At 38.6% G+C, this 21413-nt stretch overlaps 1 protein-coding gene across 4 annotated transcripts in view; it reads left to right on the forward strand.

Annotated features, from left to right (window-relative positions):
• LOC132910476 (plexin-A4) overlaps window positions 1–21413 on the forward strand; it is a 441637-nt gene that overhangs the window by 368657 nt on the left and 51567 nt on the right. The gene's annotated exons all lie outside the window — the stretch shown is intronic.

Below are 21413 nucleotides of genomic sequence, written 5' to 3' on the forward strand. Positions count from 1 at the left end.
ATTTTCCAAATTCCTTTCCCCTCCGCAACTGCTGCCTCCTCGCCCCCTTTCGTCTCTCTCTGTGAAACGCAATTCCGGCAGTCTCTTAAAATCTAGAAAGCCATTTTCCGCGGCGACCCCTGTAATGCGATGTGGTCGCGATTGATTTCGGACAAGCGGATTTACCTCGAAACCGAATTTCATTCGAACGAATATTCGCTTCGTGTTCAACGTTCACGAAAGAACAGGAGAGAAAAAGGGGAGAGAAAGAGAGCAGAGAGGAGCAGGAGACGTGCAGCGGTAACATCGTTTCCTTGACGTGTTCCCCGGACCCGCCCCCACGCGAAATTCAATTTTATTTCTTGCTCGCATATCGCAGCCGGCCGCATTGCGGTTCGGAATTTGCGGAACGCGCTAGATGGAAACGCGCAGTTTTTCCGCATTCTCCTTCGATTTTATCGCGGCCACTACAATGCGCAATATTCATCTCCGTAGGCAACGTCGGCCCGTCGCCATTAAATAATACGACCGGTTTCTCTCGGATAGGAAACGGGGGAGAAACCGCGCGACAACAGCCGCCTGCATTTTCGAGGCGAAGCTTTTCGAGGAGACGCCGGATACGAGAAAGTATTCCCTCGAATAGGGAGGCGGGGTGCCTCGATGTGTTTCTGATACCATCTTCGTGAATACGTTAACGGTATACACATACTCTTGTGGGCTGAAGTGCTGAATTTTCGGATGCTTCTTCCGTTGATGACATGTTGAAGAAGTTCCGAGTGGAAAAATGGGCGGAGAAGGAAATTTTGTTAAGGGGTGGAATGTTGAAACTGATCTGACTTTTACTGAATTTATGAAAGGAAAGTATGAAAGGAAATATATTTTAATTCGGTTATGACTTATAGATAATTTCAATAGGCAATTTATCGCGTTGTTGAATACGCAGTTTGTTATTCAATTTATACGATTCTGTACTTTAATACTCGATTTATGTACTTAGCTCTCAGTGCTCCAGAAATAATTCATCATTTCATACATTTCGTTATTTACGTTCTACTTCCGCGAACAATTACATTTGCATTAATCTTCGTCCCACCATACGCCAACAATAAAATTCTATTGCACATCAGAAATCGATTATATCCCCAATAACTGTCAATCAACCTAACCTTCGTCTCCCTTTTTATTTTTCCATTTCTCCAACCCACGAAATATCTATCATTTCCCATCTCTTTTCTCGAATCAACTACATCAGCTTAAATACCAATAAATTGCTATTTATTTTCTAAGTATTATAATTACCATTATAATACGTACATACCTAGAAAACAGTTAAAGATTTTATTTCAAAGATACCACGGGAAGTGCCCCGATAGGGAAAGAGGATAAATCTAACTCGAGAACCAGTGACAATTACATAATATTTCACGTCTTTGTCAACTGTAACAGCCGCTGTTTGGAGAGTGCTGACGAGGCTGAATCATTCCAATTTAGATGAAACAAGCTCAATCGAAACTTCAACGAACGTTGCTATATCTCTTTCCAAATAGAAATCTTAACAAATAAGGACAAATTCGAGAAGCTCGTTTTCGTCGTCCTTTAACTCGTGGAAGATGAAAAATTCGGTAAACAAAGAGGAAGAGCCAAAGGAACAAACGAGCAATGGCGGTTCTCGCGTGCGTCGGTTGATTCGTGTCCGGCGTTTCGGTTGACCCGACGTAACCTCCGCGACGTGTATCCGCGTCGAGTCCTCGCGCACCGGTCGCAGGGAGGAGGTGGTTTATCGGCTGGAACGGTTCTCAGGGCACTGGACTCTGTTGGCGAGTCGAACGCCTCGGCCTGACCTGACTTAACCTCGCGCTCGTCGCCCGGGAATATCGTGAAGACCTACTCTTTCTTTCTCTTTTCCTCTTTCTCTCTCCTTCGCTTCTTTCCCCTTTTTCTCCGGAGACCTACTTCCCAATTTACGACACTTCGTTTCGATCGGCCGTATACGTATACGGCGACCCTGAAAGCGAACGTCAAAAGCGAATAAGCGATACGACGACATAAAATCCCTGACCATTGAATGGAGACAACACGCAGAAACTTCACTTTTCCAACTACCATACGTCTCATGTCCTCGCGTATTACAGTGGCTATAACACACCATCGTATTTGTTATGGCATTTGCATAGTAGTTGCGACCAGGTGCGAGTATTTCAAAATTCGAAAACCTGATACATGCTGTGAAAATGAAATGTAAAAGTTGGTCAAAAAACGCTTCGTTCAGAAATAATTGCGCGTGCCAATTCAAAAAAAAAAAAAAAAAAAAAAAAAAAAAAAAAAATGAAAAGCAGCAAAATAAATATCGAACGAATAAGAAGTATCAGAAGGTTCGAGCGATCCTAGTTTGATGGCGAGGATTGTAAATTGCGCGAGTGTTGGATCTCGAGGCTCGTTGCAATGCGCGAATAGTATGAATAGTAGATATGAATTGCAGACGTTGCAATAGGGAATGTGTTTCGTGGAGCGATAAAGTAGATTTGTTTGTAGAAATGGTTATGAGGCTGGTGAATAGTTAATTTTAAGAGAAGGATGACTCACGTGAACGGTTGTAGAGAAAATGCATCGCGTGAAAATGGATTAGGTGATTGCAAAACCGCGTGGATATGTATGGGGTGTGGGTGTGGATAGAGCCTTTACTTGCTTCGTGAAGAGAATTGTAGAGACGGAAATTTACTTCGGATTTTGAATATGCTTGACAAGCTATTAACTTTTAGTCCACATTCATTCATTCTGATTACGATTTATTCTCTTTCACTGTATCCATTCAGAACTTCTACAGGTAGTAACATTTAAAATTACAGAATTCGTTCTGGTTTTAAGATTCAAGCTTGTCTGAGTTAGTTGATGAAATTAATTACGCTACGTAAAGATTAAAGAGCATTGTCGATTAGGTACTATATGTTCAAACACTCATAAGAGGATTATACAAGTCGAGGATTTTAGGAGACCGCAAAAAATTTTGTGGTAATAATATTTAGATGATATTTAATATTTTGTTAGATTCTTTCGTATTTTTGTTAAAGTGATAGTGACGGTAGAGCATTGGTGAAAGAAAAAACAGCAGAAATTCTGGCGATAAAACGAATGTGCTAAACGGCCAGTGAAAACATTTATTATGAAACCTACTTAACTACTACGTTTGCAAATACGTGTATAAGAAGATCGTTAGAAAACGCAATTTAAGATCGTGCAATCTCTTAACAGCACATAAAATGTTAATTCGCAAGACACTCTCCAGCATTCTATCAGATCGCTTTTAACAATCTCATTACGCTGTTTTTGTCGGGGCAATCATAGGTGGAATTTTTATTTTTATCCATTTATGAGAAATATAAATAGGTAAAAATGTACAGAATGTACGTAACATAAGAAAATGTACAAAATTTTCGAAGTAATTAAGTAGGGATTATAATATTTCAAGTGTATGTATAAAATAAACCACCATTTGAATTCTACTTCTTTACTTACATTAATAAATATAAAGATATGAATTTGCACTATACATCTAGCCTAATAGTAACAGTAAAATTGATAAAAGACCAAATCACACGAATTCTTCAAAATAATGAAAAACCAAACAAAATTCCAAGTATAGTCGTTAAAGAAATATAACTAAAATGTGAATGTTTATGCATTTATGGAAAACTTGAAAACGTAAAAATTCATAAAATACATAATGTACATGATGTGCAGAAATATAAAGAGCAATCGAAGATACTGCACTCGTTGGAATATTTATTAAGCGAAATAAATAATACCTCTCTAGATTCTAGTTCTTACTCTATGTCTATAGAAATATAAATTTACATGAAAATCCGCAGTATAAAAATGCATGTGAATGATTTACAGTCATCCAGGAATCTCAATTTCCAACGTTCCTTTCCATTCGTAAATGACATGCAACGTTGCCAAAATCCAAGCAAAAGCTCATCATCCCATCAACCAACCTAAAAACCAATTTAACATCGTTAACAATAACGTCACAACTACCGCAAGAAGAGAGAAACTTTAAATTCGCGTGTTTGAAATTCCTCTGGTCTTGAGTCCAGGGTCTGACGTGCTTCAGAGACGTTTTAACTCTCTCTCTCTCTTTCTCTTTCGGTTTCTTCCTCTTTGCCATTCTGCAGCGACACGCTCGGAAGAGGAAAGCGTGTCCTGGCGAGGCGGATACGCGGCGCGGTGGAAACGTGGTGGTTGTCTGTGGTAAAAATAAGGAACACAACCGGCTGAACTCCACCCACGCGGTTTCCCCGAGAGAGATCGTACGTCAACCGTGCGCCGCCCGTGAATACGAGCCGACTCCAATTTGCTATCGCGCCGAATAACGCTGCCGGAAACGCAAGGAACGGCCGCTGAACGTCCAGAGAAATACGACGGGGCTTCCAGGCGATCTTGCGTGGCGATCCGTGCAGGATGGCCGATCTTCATCTTCGATCGATTTCCGCGATGGTTTGCTCTTTTGCGGAGAGCCGAGATCCTATCCGGGACTGAGTTACGATTACGAATTATCATCCGGACGTTGTCTCGCTGTGGCTCGTTCTATCTGTGAACTCCGATTTATGGTGCGGCTTGTAGACTTTTTGCGGTGATCGAAAACTGTTACGATAATTTTTGGTTTTCGAGATAGTTATAGAATGTAGTTGTTTTGGATAAATGTCGTTAGCTGGGTATGTTTGTATATTTGTGGAGATTTTAGTAATATTCAGAATATTCAAAGTAAGATAATTGTAGTATCTAGTGAATGAATTGGCAGCTTACTGACTTTTATTTAGACTCTATTTCTTCGGTTGTATTCATGAAAATATGTATTTAATATGATATTTATTTCTATGCTTACAGTGCATAATATCAGATACCAATCAATTACACGATACATTTATCTACTTTTTCTACGTACATTCTATTTTTCATCTAAATTAAACTGTGTTTACCGATCCATATTATGTATTTATGCATTTATTAAACATATACAGGATATATGTACCGAAATGTGAATTGTATAGTTAATTAGTATCTTACGAGACGCATTATATTGTACTATTACAAAACAATTTGAAAAATGAATATAAATATTCAAGAAAAACATATAAAAAAACAGGAAGAATAATTACGAGAAACAATTTTCTATCAGCATACCGATATAACAAAATAACAAGTAGAATATGACTTTGTCTTCTGTGAGGCTCAGTTCATCGTCTGACCTACTTGCAACGTCTGTCAAATTCATCGGTATCCTGCTGCTATTCCTAATTTTCAAATTTAAACACTCTTCTCCCGAACAATCCATATCTTACGTAACGCGTATCCGTTTTACGCTCACTGTGGAACCACGAGACTATCAAAAACCATAAAGCGGAAGCTTCCATTTGCATTTCTTGGCTATTACCGCAACAGTAGACGAAAGCAGCGAAGAATCACGATGTTTCGAGAAATCAGAATGAGGAGGAGTCGGATAACCACAGAACCGCGATATCGCGTTAGATTCGAGAGAGCAGGGTGCTGGACGCGGGTGGAAATTTAAATAATACGAGCAACGGGGTGCGAGGAAAAAGGGGAAAAATAAGGAAGAGTCGGTGGAAATAAAGAGGAGGCGGTAGGCGCGGCGTATCCCCAGAGATCGCGAATGCAACGCCAGCAGACAGAGTCCAATTTGCTGTTGCTGCGGTTGAATGGCACGTACAAAAACCAGAAGAAAGAGAGACCGCTAGTCGACTGTGGAAAGAAAGAGAGAAAGGGAATGGGAAGCCACCAGTTTCCAGAGTCCACACGCTGAATCGAAACAACGATGCGCGACGATGAAAAGTCGATCCGACCGTATCCACGAATACCGAAGGCAATACTGATAATTGCAGACCGAACTATCCGCGTAATTGCTCGCAGATCGTGTTCGAGTATTCGCGTGCACAGCTATTTTCCTGTTCTCTGTTTGCTCTTATCCATCTACCCTGTGTCGTGTCCCTTTCTTTTTCAACTTTTCGTTCCAATCGTTTGCTTCCTTTTCTTAAGAAGGTTGATCGTTCGAGTTTAATTGTAAGAAAACATGTACAAGTGGATCACGGAAATAGTTGAATATTTGTCGTAGGAAACTTTCACGTAGGTATTATGCGTGCTTCATCAACTATGTAATAATGAAACGCTACAGCCATGAATATATTGGTTGAAAATGTACGTAGGAGGTACAAAATAATTACTGGGATGTATTCAGTAACATTAATAGCTATTTTAAATGTATGATTAATAAGTGTTAAAGACGATCCTACTACCTATATCCTGCTACTTATTGCCGACAATTAATATAATATATATAATATATTCGTGTGAAAAGGATCAGTCTTTTGATGAGATACTGAAATGAGAACTATATGAAAACCGTATTTAAAAAAATATTATCACGTTATGCAATCTGTTTTGAATTAATTGCCAAATGCATTGAATTGAAAAACGAAGATAACACAAAGAAGATGACAAAATCCCACTGTTTTCTTCAGTTTCGAAATGGTAGATATTTAGTAGGACATTTTGACTAAGAAGGTCGGTGTTCTTCCATTTCTCAACGTTCGTTCCATGTTTACGCGCGATCACGAGACATCGACAGAGAGCGGAAAAGGGATTGAAAAAAGAACCAACATTCGTGTCCAGCACGCGTGCAGGTCGACAGAGACTTCTAGTGGACGGCGTACGGGGGTGGAAATAATGGGCCTGCGGGTGCTCGGTCGCGCGATTCCCCCGGAGATCGCGCGTCACTCATACCGATCGTGAATAATGCATGAGGAAAAACAGCCGCGACTCCTGCGCGGTTCCAGACATTCCTGGCCCAGCTCGATTATTTATACCAGCGCGATGGTTTTACGCGTAGGTTTTACGCGTAACTCGCGATCGCCCCTCGAGTTCTCCATCACTCCTTCGCCACGGCTGGTCTTCGAGTTAGAGAGTGTGTCGTTTATCGAGGCGAAATCAACTCTCGCGATGAACGCAACGGCGACGACGTTGCATCTCTTTCTCTCTCTCTCTCTCTTTATCTATCTATCTCTCTCGCTTTCTGTCTTCTCTCGTTTCCAACGGAGGAATTTTTTAATGGCTCGGTCGCTCGCGGCAGAACCGCGGCCACGTAGAATAGTAATGTCGCTTCTTCTTCTTCTTCTTCTTCTTCTACTTCTTCTTCTTCTTGCGAAACGCGCGTGCTTGTGGTGCGCGCGACGGGGGTGGAGGAGATTGCCAGACGATCGCGGCGAGGTAAATTGCGTGTCGCTTCTTGCCTTGGATTTGTTCTAGTTTTTTGGCGGCTGCCACTCGGTGGATCTTGCGGTGATCCCCGGGAAACCGCTTACATTTATTCCTGCCTCCTGGAGGATCACCGTGTCGAAACTGAGATTTCTCGATTTCGAACCGAGGATGCGAACGTGACATGTAGAGTGTTTAACGTGAAAGATGCGGGTCGCTTTGTACGATATTGAAATTGCGATTGATATACGAAAATGATAGGAAGCCTTTGGACGTTTATGCTATCGCGGATATTTAGGTAGTAAATGTATATGATTCGTTTAGAGGTCACAATTCTATAAGTTGAAAAATGCATACAGTGACATTAAAAAATTACTTTATTATATAAATTATATTTAGTATATATGTATTAGGATATATATATGTAATAACGTAAGTCTTTAGGGTAAATCAGAAGATTGATTCTGGAAAACCGAGTTTATTTTGGGAATAATTAAATTAAATACAATAACAGTTAATAAGAAACCTACTACAAATTTTACCTGGGAAATCGAGAATCGATTTTCTAAGTCCTACAGTAGCGGACAAAAGTTTAAGACGAAATGGAAGAAATAAATAATTGATTTACTTTCCATAAAAAATATAAATACGGTGTTCTACTTTTGGTATTAACTAATTGTACATTTGTTTGTACACTTAGAAAAAAAATTTCATTTTGATATTTTGCTCAATAGCTAAGTTATAAAAAAGGAACGAAATCTGTATAATATTTCGTCGGTCAAAAGTTTAAGACTATACAAAAAATATTAATTTTTGGTTAAAAAATATACACAATTTTTGTTTAAATTCAATATTTTGTTCAATATCCGTTATTTCTTATCCCTTCGGTACATCTTCTTGGCATAGAATCTATTAATTTTTTATATTAATCTACCGTAATATTATTCCAGGCTGTTTCAATCGTAGAGTAAAGTTCATTTAAATTTTTCGGTTTATAACCTTGTACTGTCTTTTTTATGATGCTTCACAAATTCTCGATTGGGTTAATGTCTGGTGATTGCGACGGCCACGGCAGCACGGTGATATTTTCTTCTTGAAAAAACTGTTTCACAACCCGAGCCGTGTGCTTCGGATCATTATCATTTTGAAAAATAAAATCATCACTCATATTGTTGCGTGCAAAAGGTAACATTGTGTTCTTGAGTATGTCCTTGTATTGAAAACGGTCCATAATTCCATTGATACGACATATCGGACCAGGGCCGCTTCGAGAAAAACACGCCCACACCATAACGTTGCCACCACCATGTTTAAGAGTTTTTAAAACGCACTGTGTTTTCAAACTTTCGCCAATTCGACGTCTAACGTACCGTATCCCGTCAGAACAGACGCGATTGAATTTCGATTCGTCAGAAAACAATACCTTTTGCCAATCTTCACTTGTCCAATGCTTATGAGCTTTAGCAAATGCAAGTCGTCTTTTTCGATTCCTAGAACTCAGCAGTGGTTTCTTTTGGGGTTTTCGTCCTCTTAAGTTAAAGTCTTCTAATCTTCTCCTAACAGTTCTAGCACTAATTTGTGTATCGTTTTCATAGTTTATCTCCGCAGCAATATTATTTGCACTACGAAAACGATCCTTTTCGCTCAATCGATGAATCCGGCGATCCATTTTCGGTGTTGTTTTCCGTGGTCTTCCGTTTTTCGGTTGATCGCAATACATGCCTGTCTTTAAACATTTATACCAAGCTTGTTTACAAGCTGTTTCTGACCTGTTCACTATATTTGCTATTTCGGTGAAGGTTTTACTTTGCTTTCGCAGCCTTACGATTTGTTCCCTTTCGTTTTCAAGTAAATTCTTTGATTTACCCATAGTCTGTTCCTACCTAAATGAATTTTAAGCAATAAAAGGTACACTAAACAATGATTTTGACATTCCAGAATCAAAATGTTCAAAAACTGTACTCGTACTCACGTTTTACACAGATCGTCTTAAACTAATGTCCACTGTTTCCAAGTGCTAGGCGGTAACTAACTGTTGTAACTCCTACATTGTTTGTATTTAACAACTGACTGTCTGAGGTTACGAAGGTCAAACATACAGCTACGTTATTCCAAAGAGACAAACCGAATAGAAGAACAATATGCGTATAAGATGTTTGTAATCCGGTTTACAAATCATCGTCTTAAACTTTTGTCCGCTACTGTAAATTACCGTTTTTCTCTCGTGATCTATTCTATTCAGCAAATGACTGTTGCTAAAACAAAAAAAAGGTGAAAATGTTGGTTGCCGGGTAGTTCGAATTCTATAGAATTTACACACACACACACAATTATAATTTTTAAAAAACATTTAATTAATCTTTTCTTTTCGCTTTATTTTCAGGTAAGCAATAAAAGGGAATTCTCACGTGGGAACCTAGCGTATCAACAATTTGCAGAGCTAATTCGAGGTTTTTATATCAAATGTATATATTATTCATTTTTCGCAAAAATTGATACACTCCTTGTTTCTGTTCCTATCGACAGAATCGTTGATCAAATATACAGAAAATTTACATACGATATTTTTCTAATATTCCATCAATGAATACCAGTTATGAGATACCAGTTATAAACAAAACGTGCTGATTTCACGTGTTGAAGCACAGGATGGAAGAAGCAGACCCAACTATTAGCTGACTACTATCGCCAAACTACTATCGCTAGTCGCTTGTTTATATCAGGGACGGTTTGTCAGTCTGCAAGATTCGTAAACAGTTGGCACGGAAAGTGGTAAATATTAGGTTGTCCAAAAAATGTCTTTCTTTCGCAAACGTGTTTTTACAACAATGCACCTTCATACATACGTGAAACCAAATCTGTGAAATGTCACGATGTTTATCTCAACAGAACAAAATGGATCGTACATAATTCGACAAAATAATATAAACCAAAAAACGCTGTGCGTCTTTTATATCCTCATAAAACGAAAGAAACTTTTCGGACAACCTAATACGATATCTAAGAGCTATGACTATACATTTCTAAATCACCACGCACATATGTTTACAGCTGGTAACTCGAACTCGTTGAACGAACTGCAGTAGTCCAACAATAGACAACGGAAACACATATCTTCTGATGTTTTTATAGGCAAGAAATAACGCATTTTTATCAAAAACAAATATATGATTCGTTAAAGTATATGGGTTGTGACGTAAATTGGTATCAACAAAACTATAACAGAGAAACTCCCATTAATTTACGATATTCTGCCAAACGATACAACATATCGAAACTCGATAAGGTAGATAGATTTTCCTCCACTCCTCACATAGATTTTCACGAAAACAAAGCGCAATAATAAAACTCGGGAGCAAAAAAAAAAAAAAAAAAAAGGAATGGACGAGGAAATAACAAACATAACGGCGCCGAGAATATTGAGCAACCGCGTTCTCTTTCCACTGAATGTCGTTGTTTTACGACCTCAGGCGATGCACGGACTCTCCTTGAAACACTTTCCGACCGATTTTCCACATCGGCGCCAACGATCGTTTTTACCTCCGACGTACTTTCGTTCCTAGTATGCGATCGCCAAGGTCTCTAAGCGAAGCTTTTTCGATGTCCAGGGATAAGCAATGCGACGATGGACCATATCACCCATACGATCTCACCTGAATCGATCGGTCGCGATCGAACAGGCTCGATGGCTGCTGGCTCCGTTTATCGTTTCACAGGCGGCGGCGTTGCATCGATTTGATTAAAAGTAGCCGCGATATGAAACATATCGTCGCGACCAATCGAGCCTTCAGCGCTTGATTGTGTTTTCGACGATTCTTCCGAATCGCGTTTGCCACGACCGGTCATTCTCTCGAATCAATTTCACTGATTTAAGCGCCGGATTGTCGCGTTCTTTGAATTTATCCGTCTCGTTCGTAAGAGGTATGCAGGACGGTTGTTCTTGTCTATAAGGCGTGTGACTATATTTTGTATTCATGATTTTCCTGGAGCTACGAGTGACGCAAGCCTCAATCTAGCTAAGAGAACAAGTTACATATACTTTCGTCTTTACGCTGGATAAACAGCTGTTTAGATTTTTACGTAAATCATTTTGCAGCGATTGGTTGGCTTCAGAAGTGAGAGATAATTGAAATCATAAACTTCTATCTCTCCATCTGTTCATTTGAATGCTGTAACTTAGGTACCTGTTCAAATATTTCAATCAAATCTTCATCTTTCGATCGTTTCCAGTCATCTAAATGCTAAGAGAAAACATAGAAAATAGTTTGGTAATTATTTAGAAAACCATCGTCATCTCGGATTTCAATTTTTAACGCGTTGTCGGTGACATAATCCCGAACAACTTTTTCCTATACATGTAACCGCTGCTCAGACTTAGTTAGTAATAACGTCCCCTAACTTTCCCGAGATATTTGCAAAAAACTTCGGCGACCGGATAAGATGACGTCTAAACCAAACTTATTTTTTGTTTATAGCTTATATAAGTTTGGCTTAAGTGTTGTTTTATCCAACCAATACCGACGCATACATTGTCACGAACGCATAATTGTAGGCAAAATTCACTGTAGCGGTACCGATAATTTTCCTAAATATCTCAGAAATTAAGACCGAGCGACGATTATATACAAACGAAAATGTTGATTTCTAAAACGTGTTAAAAAATCATCGAAATCCAAGATAGCTGTAACTTTCTAAATAATTAGTAGGTTTCACATACGCGTTTTCAAAATACGAGGACTAGCAAACAGAGCGACGTAAAAATAGTAGAAATTCTCGATGGCGCGGCGACGCCGGTGAAACGTTCGCCAGTTCGCCAGCTTCGATCGGCCGTGTCACGCGTTCATGGACATATAAGTACCGATTCGCGGTGCGCCGAAAGCGCGTGAGGGACGAGGAAAGGTGGGAAGGACGCGGTAGAGGACAGACAGAGACGTACAGAGTGCGATCGTGTCGCATTTTGCTCATACTTGGCGAGGACGAACTTTCACGCGAGCAGAATTCTTCACGGCGCGACAAACAATTACCGGCATTACGCCGTTGACATACAAATTGCTTTTTTAACACCGACCGGACGACCGTATTTTATGCCGAGACTTTTTGTCTTTTCTCCCAGCCGCTCGTAGTTTATGCGATCATCGCGAGGTTTCGCGTTGCATCGATATTTTTTGCCCAGTGAAAGTTGCCCGAGGATATAGTCACGACCAAGAGATCGCTGTGTAATCAGGTTCCCCTGGATGCTTTTCTGAGAAGGGTTTAAAGATTGATTAATGGTCTAGGTTCGATGTGTTTTAATGGTTAAAAATGATGAGATGATCTTCGTTTCGAGGCTCTAACAGTTCTTAACTCCTAACTGGCACGTTGAGCCTTGGAAACCATAACAATTTAGGGTTAAATTAATTCTGGTCTTTTTAATTCAATTCAATTTTATTATTAATTTTGATCACGGAGAATCTACAATATAAAGTAAAATTAAATACTTTAAATTTTAGTAATCTAACCAATTCACTGCGATATTAAACTTGCTTTTCTTCGGAAAAGGGTCTCTTTTGGATATAATGAAACTTTGATCAAAGAGCATGCATATTTCTATCAAAATCTAAACTACGAAAATTAAAAAATTTACATTTGATGGCTTCCAAGATCAGGATTTTTTTTTTTTTTTTTATTTTATTTTGGTTATTTTACAATTTGTCCTTGCGGACATTTGGTAAAGTGTTATATCTTGTTGGTGAAGAAAAAAAAATATAAATAAAAAAATAATATAGCATGTGGGCGGCTACCTCCAGCGGGGTGCCAGCTTCGTTTTTTTTTCTAAGTTATATCTTTTATGAGATCAGGATTGAGCTTCTTTTCCTTCCTAGATAACAGACATATGAAATACATACATCGAATTATTAAAAAATTTAAAGTTTCAATTTCACAGTTACTTCTCTCGTATGCTTACTATCTCCATGCTACTTTCGTGCATCTCCATATTTATCACGCGAGAAGTATCACAACGAAAGCGAAAAAGATTTATATCGTCAGTGAATTGAGAGCCTTCGTTAAAATTCCACGGCCCTTTTTATGAAGCAACTGCTCAAAATGTTTGAACAGCCTCGTCAGAAGTTGTCTAATGAGTTGGAACGGTTCGTGGTATTGTTAGAGGTAGAATAAAACACGAATAAACTAAACGAAGCGTTTCAATGTACCAGACGAATATTGCATGATAAACAATTGAATAATATGCCGCGTTATCTCCGCTCCCGGCTACGATTGTTAAGACTCACAAAAGATTATAAATCGAGAACAATGCGATTTGAGAACACATTTATACGAACTGTCCTTATTCTCTTCTTGAATCTACTTTTCAGATCGTTTCGTGGTTTGTGTCGGCTGTTTTCGTAGGCAAGGCAATTACATCCGTTTTTTAACAACGTTTATTACCGTTTGCAATTGTACTGCTATTGTAACAAGTATGCCAGTTGCATTTTTATGCGTTTTCTTTATGTATCTACATTTTCACATTTTCTTACCGTATTTCGTAATTCGTTTATTTGATCACTAATTATTTCACTGGTCACTAATTACTTTATTCCATCTCTTCCCTTTACGATGCGTATGGAATTTTTCGTATATGCTGATCAAAAAACATTTTTTAATTACTGAAACATATCCTCTGCATACTTTCACAATTTTTCTGCTTTCTCCCATGTCGCTTTATTTAACATTAGAGTAACCAACCTTTCATTTGTACTGAAATATACTACATTTAAATTATTATAATTAAAATGATATACTGAAAATGAAAGAAGCATATGTAGTTATATCATGATCTGAATAAAAGACTGCATTAATTCCGTCAAAAACTGCTACGTACTTCAAATAATTACGTAAAAGAAGGAAACTTAGCCTTGTCATTTCAATTAATTTCATAGCTGTAGCGTTAAAATCATTAAACGTCGTGAACCTATTAATGGACCGTTCTCATCTGATTGTGTTTCCTCAAGATCGACGTTACTTTCTAGAGAACGTAAAGACGACGTTATCTTCTAATATACATACACTTGCTATAATCTTATTCTAACATGCACGGAAGCATTTTGCACGAAAATACAACGATCAAGAGCAGTATACACAGGTTGTTAAAGATTATTATCCGCGACAGACAAGTGTCGCGAGCGATGCATGCTCGCCCGTAGATCGACACTTTAAGCTCGCCTTAATATATGCCGTTTCACACGTCGTTACATAGCGTTACCTGACTCGCGTTTAATTCCCATCCGCGTGACAAACATTTACCATTGCTCACATTTATGAACTGCGTCGCGTTTGTATGCTCATGAGTCAGTGGTATTCAAGAGAGCAAATCAGAAAACGGCGCTCGTTTTGTCGTGGAAATCTTATCTGGCCGCCTACCTTGCTCACAACTGAACCGAATCGTGCGCAATTTCAGAACAGAAAGGGTTCGCAAGGCGAGGTAAAAAAGAGGTACGATCGAACGATCCCCGATTCGGTCGCGAAACTCGACGTCCCGTGACAAATCTCGACGCTGAACAGCTCGGATAAGATCTGAGAAACTCTGCTCGTGATCGCGCGGCGTGTTACGCCACGGGCCACGTACGCGTGTGTTCGTCAAAGCGTGACACGTGTCTCGTCACGGAGTGCAGGAAATCATTTTCTCTCGCGGCTCGAGCTACTTATGTAAAGATAAAAAGAACGTTCGTCGACCGGTTCGAAGGAAATCCGCAAGGGTGTAATCGGATATTTGATCGACGCTGTAGGAATGTTGTTTGTACTTCTAAAAGGGTAGGAAGATACATAGGCTCGCGATAATATTCAAACCGTTGTAGGAACCTTTCACGAACGTATTATGCGTGTTATGCGTTACACGAATCATTTTGAAATTTCATTAGCGCTGTTACGAGACTCGATTATTACGATCTTGTGATAAAGTTTGAAACAAGTTTGAAAATATATATGGAAATTATAAAATATTTGGTACGAGTGATGTAAGCATCTTAGAAGTCAATTCAAGAATGTTCGATTCTTAGCAAACAAGTTATTCCTTTCCATGAATTTATTTATTGGAAAAGGAGGATATAAAAAATAGTAAATTCTACAGTAAATTTAAAAAATAGTGGCTTTGACATCATCACTTTTTTGTACCACCTAATACTAATTCCACATGAAACGTTGAACTTTAGTTGAGTTGAAACTCTACCGCTCGTTAAAAATGCCGAAAATTCCCATTCCCACAAAGCGAAGACGGCGAATTCCAAGCGACAATGGAAAATCTGTGGGATAATGCGCGATCGAACAGCGCGGCCGTCTTTTAGTATTCGTTAATCCTCGCCGTTAGGAATATTAAACCAAGCCGAAGCCGGGGAGTGGTAAAGCATATTATGCAAACGCGGCAGTCTTCGATGCAGTTTCTCACAGCGACCGTTTCCTTTGATTCATGGCGCGATTTATAGCGAGCACGTAACCTTCGTTCGTATCGACGGGGATCGAATCGTATCAAACACTACCGTACCTGCCATTTTTCTACCGTGAAGTATGATTTGTTCACGAGGCGAGATAATACGCGTGTCCATTTGTCAGGGAAAGTAAGTATAGTACAAGAGAAGTCGTTCAATGTATGTCGAATAACGACGTTTGTCAGCGAGATTATTACGCGTAACGAAGGAAAATGAGCTGCTTAAACGAAGTATGTACTGCGATCTGATTCTAATTTACACCTTTCAGTGTACAGATCCAATTTTCATGTAGATTTAAATTGTTGACTCTTAGAAAACGCAAAGTCATCGGCATTGATATAAATAGTTTCGATAAAAGTTGCTTTTACGATGCTGTTCATTAAAATTTATTATGATCACTGATGAAATCGGCTACCAAAGGGACTATCGAATGTAATGAAAATGCACGCCACGTAAGAAAAATACCACTGCGTTTATGCGTCGAAATCCATTTACACTTTACAGTGGATGTAAATAAATTACAGGAAAATGTAATTATATGTTTCGCAATCGTATTCGTACGTAGAAGCGAATTGTGAATTAACTTACTGGCTGCAAAAACCAATTGGCGAATAAACAATGAAGTTACCGAGGAAAGAGAAGGCGTGCCCAAAATACGAATAAACTTATCGTCGCATCGTCAATTAGAACGCCAAACAGCTGGCGAATAAAAATTAAACGGTAAATCAAAGTTCCATTAAGAAAACCAGTTTCATCTGCTCCATAGGCAGCACGTGTCTCGTTCGGATTAAAGGACAAAGAAAAATGAGAAAAGGCAAGAACCCCGTGGCGAAAAAGAAAAACGATCTACGTAAATCGTTGAAATAATCGATGAAAACGTGGAAACGCAGTCGATCAGCTTAACACATATACGTGGGCACACATATATATATACACACACACGGTGGAAGGAAGGTTTTAATCGAGGCGATTTGTCCTTTCGTCGGCACGATCGCGATTACGCTCACCGCGAGAGATGCAGATTTATCGGTGGAATCCCGATCGCCGAAGAAACGAGCGACGGCCTCGTCTCTCGATCCACCTCCACCTCCACATTGACTTTCCTTTTTCATTTCGATCGTCCTGCCTGGCAGCACAAGGAACCGGTTTTCGCCGCATGGAATTCCAGGCTTTCCTTCCGAAGCAAATCCTCCTACCAATCCGTACGTGACTATATATTGCGTCCTTGCTACGACCCGCTCTTGGAATTCGTGTGTCGCCGCCGACCCATTTTCCATTTGACGTCTTTGTTGGTTACCTCTTTCTTCGTTTTAGAGAATTTTTGTCTGCCAATTTTTAGGTCTCCATAAAAAGAAAATGGATATTTTGCGGGGGAGATTGATGTTTGATCGAGCGAATATTAAGGGGAATTTTGGATGATTTGTTCTGTAGATTTTTCTGATTTTTTCTGGTTTTGAATTTATTAAATAATACTAAAGATAGTATTGATTATTTGAAGAATAGAGAAAATGTCCAGAAAGTGATTTCACTTTGTTTCCACTTAATTTTGTACGAATGTCTTTATGGTTACAATTCTTACTATTAATTTACAAGAGACCTGTTTGATTTTGTTTTGAAACGAATTGTTTGATTTAAAATTCGAAGAAATTTATGAGTTACTTATACATAACATATTTCGCATTCAATACGGTCTATATCCCTTTACTTCGTCTTTCATTTACCATACAATGTAACAGAAATAAATTTTTATCCAAATAAATTTCTTGCTCGAGTAACTTCTTATTCAATTGAATGTTTATTCATTAGTAGCGAATGAAACTCTGTTTTTTATTTCTATTCATTATCTGCTATCCAAACAAAATTTTCACCGACTTTAGTTCCAACCCGTTCGTTCAAAAAGGGTAACGTAGACGAAGAAAAAACGGATGAAAACGGGGAAAGAGGCACGTGTTCGCGAAACTTGCCCGGGTCATTGAATTTCTCGCGGAGCGAGTACCGCGTGAAAAACACTTTGTGGCCGTAACGCAATTAAAAACGGACTGCGGCGCACGGATATCGCGGCCGAGAACGTGCACAGTATAACGAATTCCACGGTGACGCATGTTGTGTTTCGGTAATGGCACGGCCTGGCCAGGCCACCGTGGAAATCGTGTCAGCCGGTGCTGCGCTGCGACTGGATAATTCGAAAAATCTAAATGAAATTTAATTAACCCCGGGATCCGTGGCGGCCTATTGATTCCCCGGCTCTTCCGCTCCCGTGGGATCCGCTACGTTCGGGTCACCGGTTCCCGATTAGAATCATCTTTTTCCCACTGAATTACCCTTGAGATTCGATGGAATTAAACAAACCCGTGATTTTTTATGAAGAGATCGGTCATAGGTATTGCTTGTGTGTTTTACGAAGACACAATGGGGTAGTTAGAAATGTAACGAGCAAATTTTTAGATCAGAGTATACTGAACACTATTACTATTTTAATACAAAATCGCTATTTTGAACGAATTACTATTTTAACCATCGAGTATTATCTATGTGATTATATTTAATGCGATGAAAATAAAGTGATGTACATACAATAATGAACGAAAGCATTGGCATAAGACAGATCTACAGAATACATGATTTTTTGTACAATATATAATAATATAGTATGATAATATAATATATAATAGCGCTCGAGTTTTTAATGTTTCAGTGTATCATAATTCATTATCGTTAAACAGCTATGTAATAAAGGAAAAGATAATACTTTCTAATAAGACTACTAGCGAAATATAAGATTTCAATTATCGCAAAATTAGTATGAATATCAAATTTACAACTGTTTTGGAGCAGATATAAAATCAAACATATAATATACATCTCATATGGAAATTATAATCAAAACAAAAATTGCGATTCTCTGTAACAGTTATTCAGAATATACTAGGTATGTATCAACTCGATCATACTAATTTTATTGTATTTTCAGTCTTCCAAAGTTACATTTTACTAAGCAATTAAATAAAGAATTGTATTTTCTACAAATTTGCAAGATATATAAAATACCAATACTTTTTGTAGCCACGGTAAAATTTACTACAAAGAACATTTAAAAAGACTATAGATAAATACAAAATATATATATGTGTGTGTTGTAACCAAAACAGAAATTTCGACTTTTTATAACAGTAATTCAAAATATATTAAACACGTATCATCTCGATCACACTAATTTTATTTTCAGTCTTTGAAAGTTACATTTTACGAAGAAATTAAATAAAGAATTGTATTTTCTACAAATGTGTACAGCAGTTTACGAGGAGATCTAACACCAATATACTTAAATACCAATATCTTTTATAGCCACGTTAAAACTTACTACAAAGGACATTTCGAAAGATCATAAATCAATTTAAAAAAATCCCCAAAATTATTGCCAAAACGCAAAGTTACCTAAAACGATCTCAATTACTATAGTAACATGTAACCGTAACTTATTATTCTTCCGTATGCATTAAGCAGTTGACGCGCCTATAAACAATGAATGAAAACAAGAAATGTCCAGTTCATCGTTCTACCGATTTGATAATTCCAACCGTAGTATTATCAACTTAAAAAAGCAAAAACTCCTCGGCAGTGGTAAAGTTCGGAGGGAGGCAACTTGCCGTCTCGATTGGAGGCAAACTACCCACTCGACATCGCGACAGCGATATAAATCGGCCGGTTGAAACGGGGCATTTTTCCAGAGGTGTGCAAGGTAGCCGGCTCTTCTCAGCTAGGAGGCAGAGGTCTGTGGAAGTAAACACGCCAGAGGCGTCGCTTCGTCGGATCGTTTCTCGTGCGAGCTGCGTCCGACCGATAAATCTGACCAGGGTCTCCGTGCACGCGTAATCGCGTCCGTTTTGTACGTGCCGTGTACGCGGCGGCGCGGAGGAACGACAAATCGGCGTCTGACACGATTAACGAGTCGTATTACAGAGTCTCGAAAAGCACTTACCGGGGAACTATTTAGCTCGCCGTCTACACCGCCGCGAACGAAAGGTAATCCCCGTGGCTTTTCGATATCCAGCGCCTAGAGGCGCTCGTATGTTCGTCAGACATCCGCGGAAAAATAGATCCGTCGATTGCGGTTGATTGGAATGCAATTTTTCGGAGCCGAGGGAAGATTGAATCCTCTCTCTTTCTTAGTTCTTTTTCCTTTCTTCCATTCAGATGGTGGTCTTTCCGATTAGTTGCTTTTTGGTTTGATTCGATTCGTTGTTTCTTTACGTTATTGGATCGATACGGATTTTCATTTCAGACTTTTTTTGGAGAATGGCTTTTTTGAATTGAGGCGAGCGACCTGGTTCACGAGTCTGTTTTTCTGTAGTGGTTTCGTGGTCAAAGCGACGAGATGTTTACTGGTTTTGATTTCTTCTTTATTTTTGGCTCTCTTGATGAAAAATAATAATTTGTGTAATAGTATTCGCAGGGAATTTTAGCGTTACGGTGATTGGATAGCTTGGAGCGTAACTCTCGCATTAAGGATTAACGAAATAGGATTTTCTTACGTTTGTACGACAGTTAAATAAAAAATACGATAATTGGAATATTTGAAAAGTAGAAAGATGGAAATAATCGAAGATAAATAAATAATAAGATAATAAATAACAATTGAAAAAATACTTAGGACTGACGGTACATTCGTACTAATATTTATCGTTAGCATGAATGTTAAAGATAAAATTAAAAAATATAAAAGAAAATCAAAGCTGAAGAAGAGCTATCAAGCAACATAAAATCGATCAAAGATAAATTTTATCACTTCTGCAAATACTAGATAGAACTTTCACACCCATCACGGGAAATTTTCGAAGAATACGAAAATGGCATGGAACGTTACTGCGTCATTTCTTTGATGATGGCACAGCATTCGGTTTTCCTGGTTGTGTCGCGCCTTCGATTCCAAAAGGAAGCTCTCTTCGTGGATAGAACCTGTTATCGTACCGAAAGAAGCGGTTCGTCCATACCGAGAAAAACAAAACTCGCTTACAGTGAAACGTTTTAACTGATGTTTGCGGTACAGTCGAACGATCGTCGAAGAGTTGCAGTATGTTTAAACGTTGACTCGTCGTATCGTCGTGAAATCCGTCAACATTCCGGAAATGATTTCCGCGGAAGTCTACTCGACGGTCGCGGTATATATTTTACTTTGGATCTCGCGTTTCAGGCTTCTTCAGTAGATTTTTCTTTCACGGTTATCGTTTTTCTCTGGCTATGCTCGGACTTTTATTTACCACGATAAATAGAACGTTTCCACAAGTTTTATTCATCGTGATATTAAAACCACGAACACAAAGAGCAACAAACAGAAAATTAAAATTGTTCAGAATCATGGAAATTTATATTTACAAATGAAAGGATCGTACGTAGGAAATCAATTTCAGGATCTTTTTTTAAAAGAGGGAATCTGGAAATTATGGAATAAACAATTTCCAATTAAATGCAACGCCGAGATTAATATCGTTCAAACACTTTACACGGTCAACCAACGAATGATCAAATATCACGTGTGCTTTTAGCAACGAGATTGCTGTTCCGTATTGCTTTCATTATGTACATGCAGATTTAATATCGCGACGGAGTCTGAGAATACGGCCCGTTGTTTTCTCTGTATGCCCGGTTCCAACAAAATTTCGTTTTCAAAACATATTGGGCAAAACAATAATTAATTGGTTTGATATATCT

The sequence above is a fragment of the Bombus pascuorum genome, chromosome 9 (assembly GCF_905332965.1).
Source record: "Bombus pascuorum chromosome 9, iyBomPasc1.1, whole genome shotgun sequence".
In the NCBI taxonomy this organism is placed as follows: Eukaryota; Metazoa; Arthropoda; class Insecta; order Hymenoptera; family Apidae; genus Bombus; species Bombus pascuorum.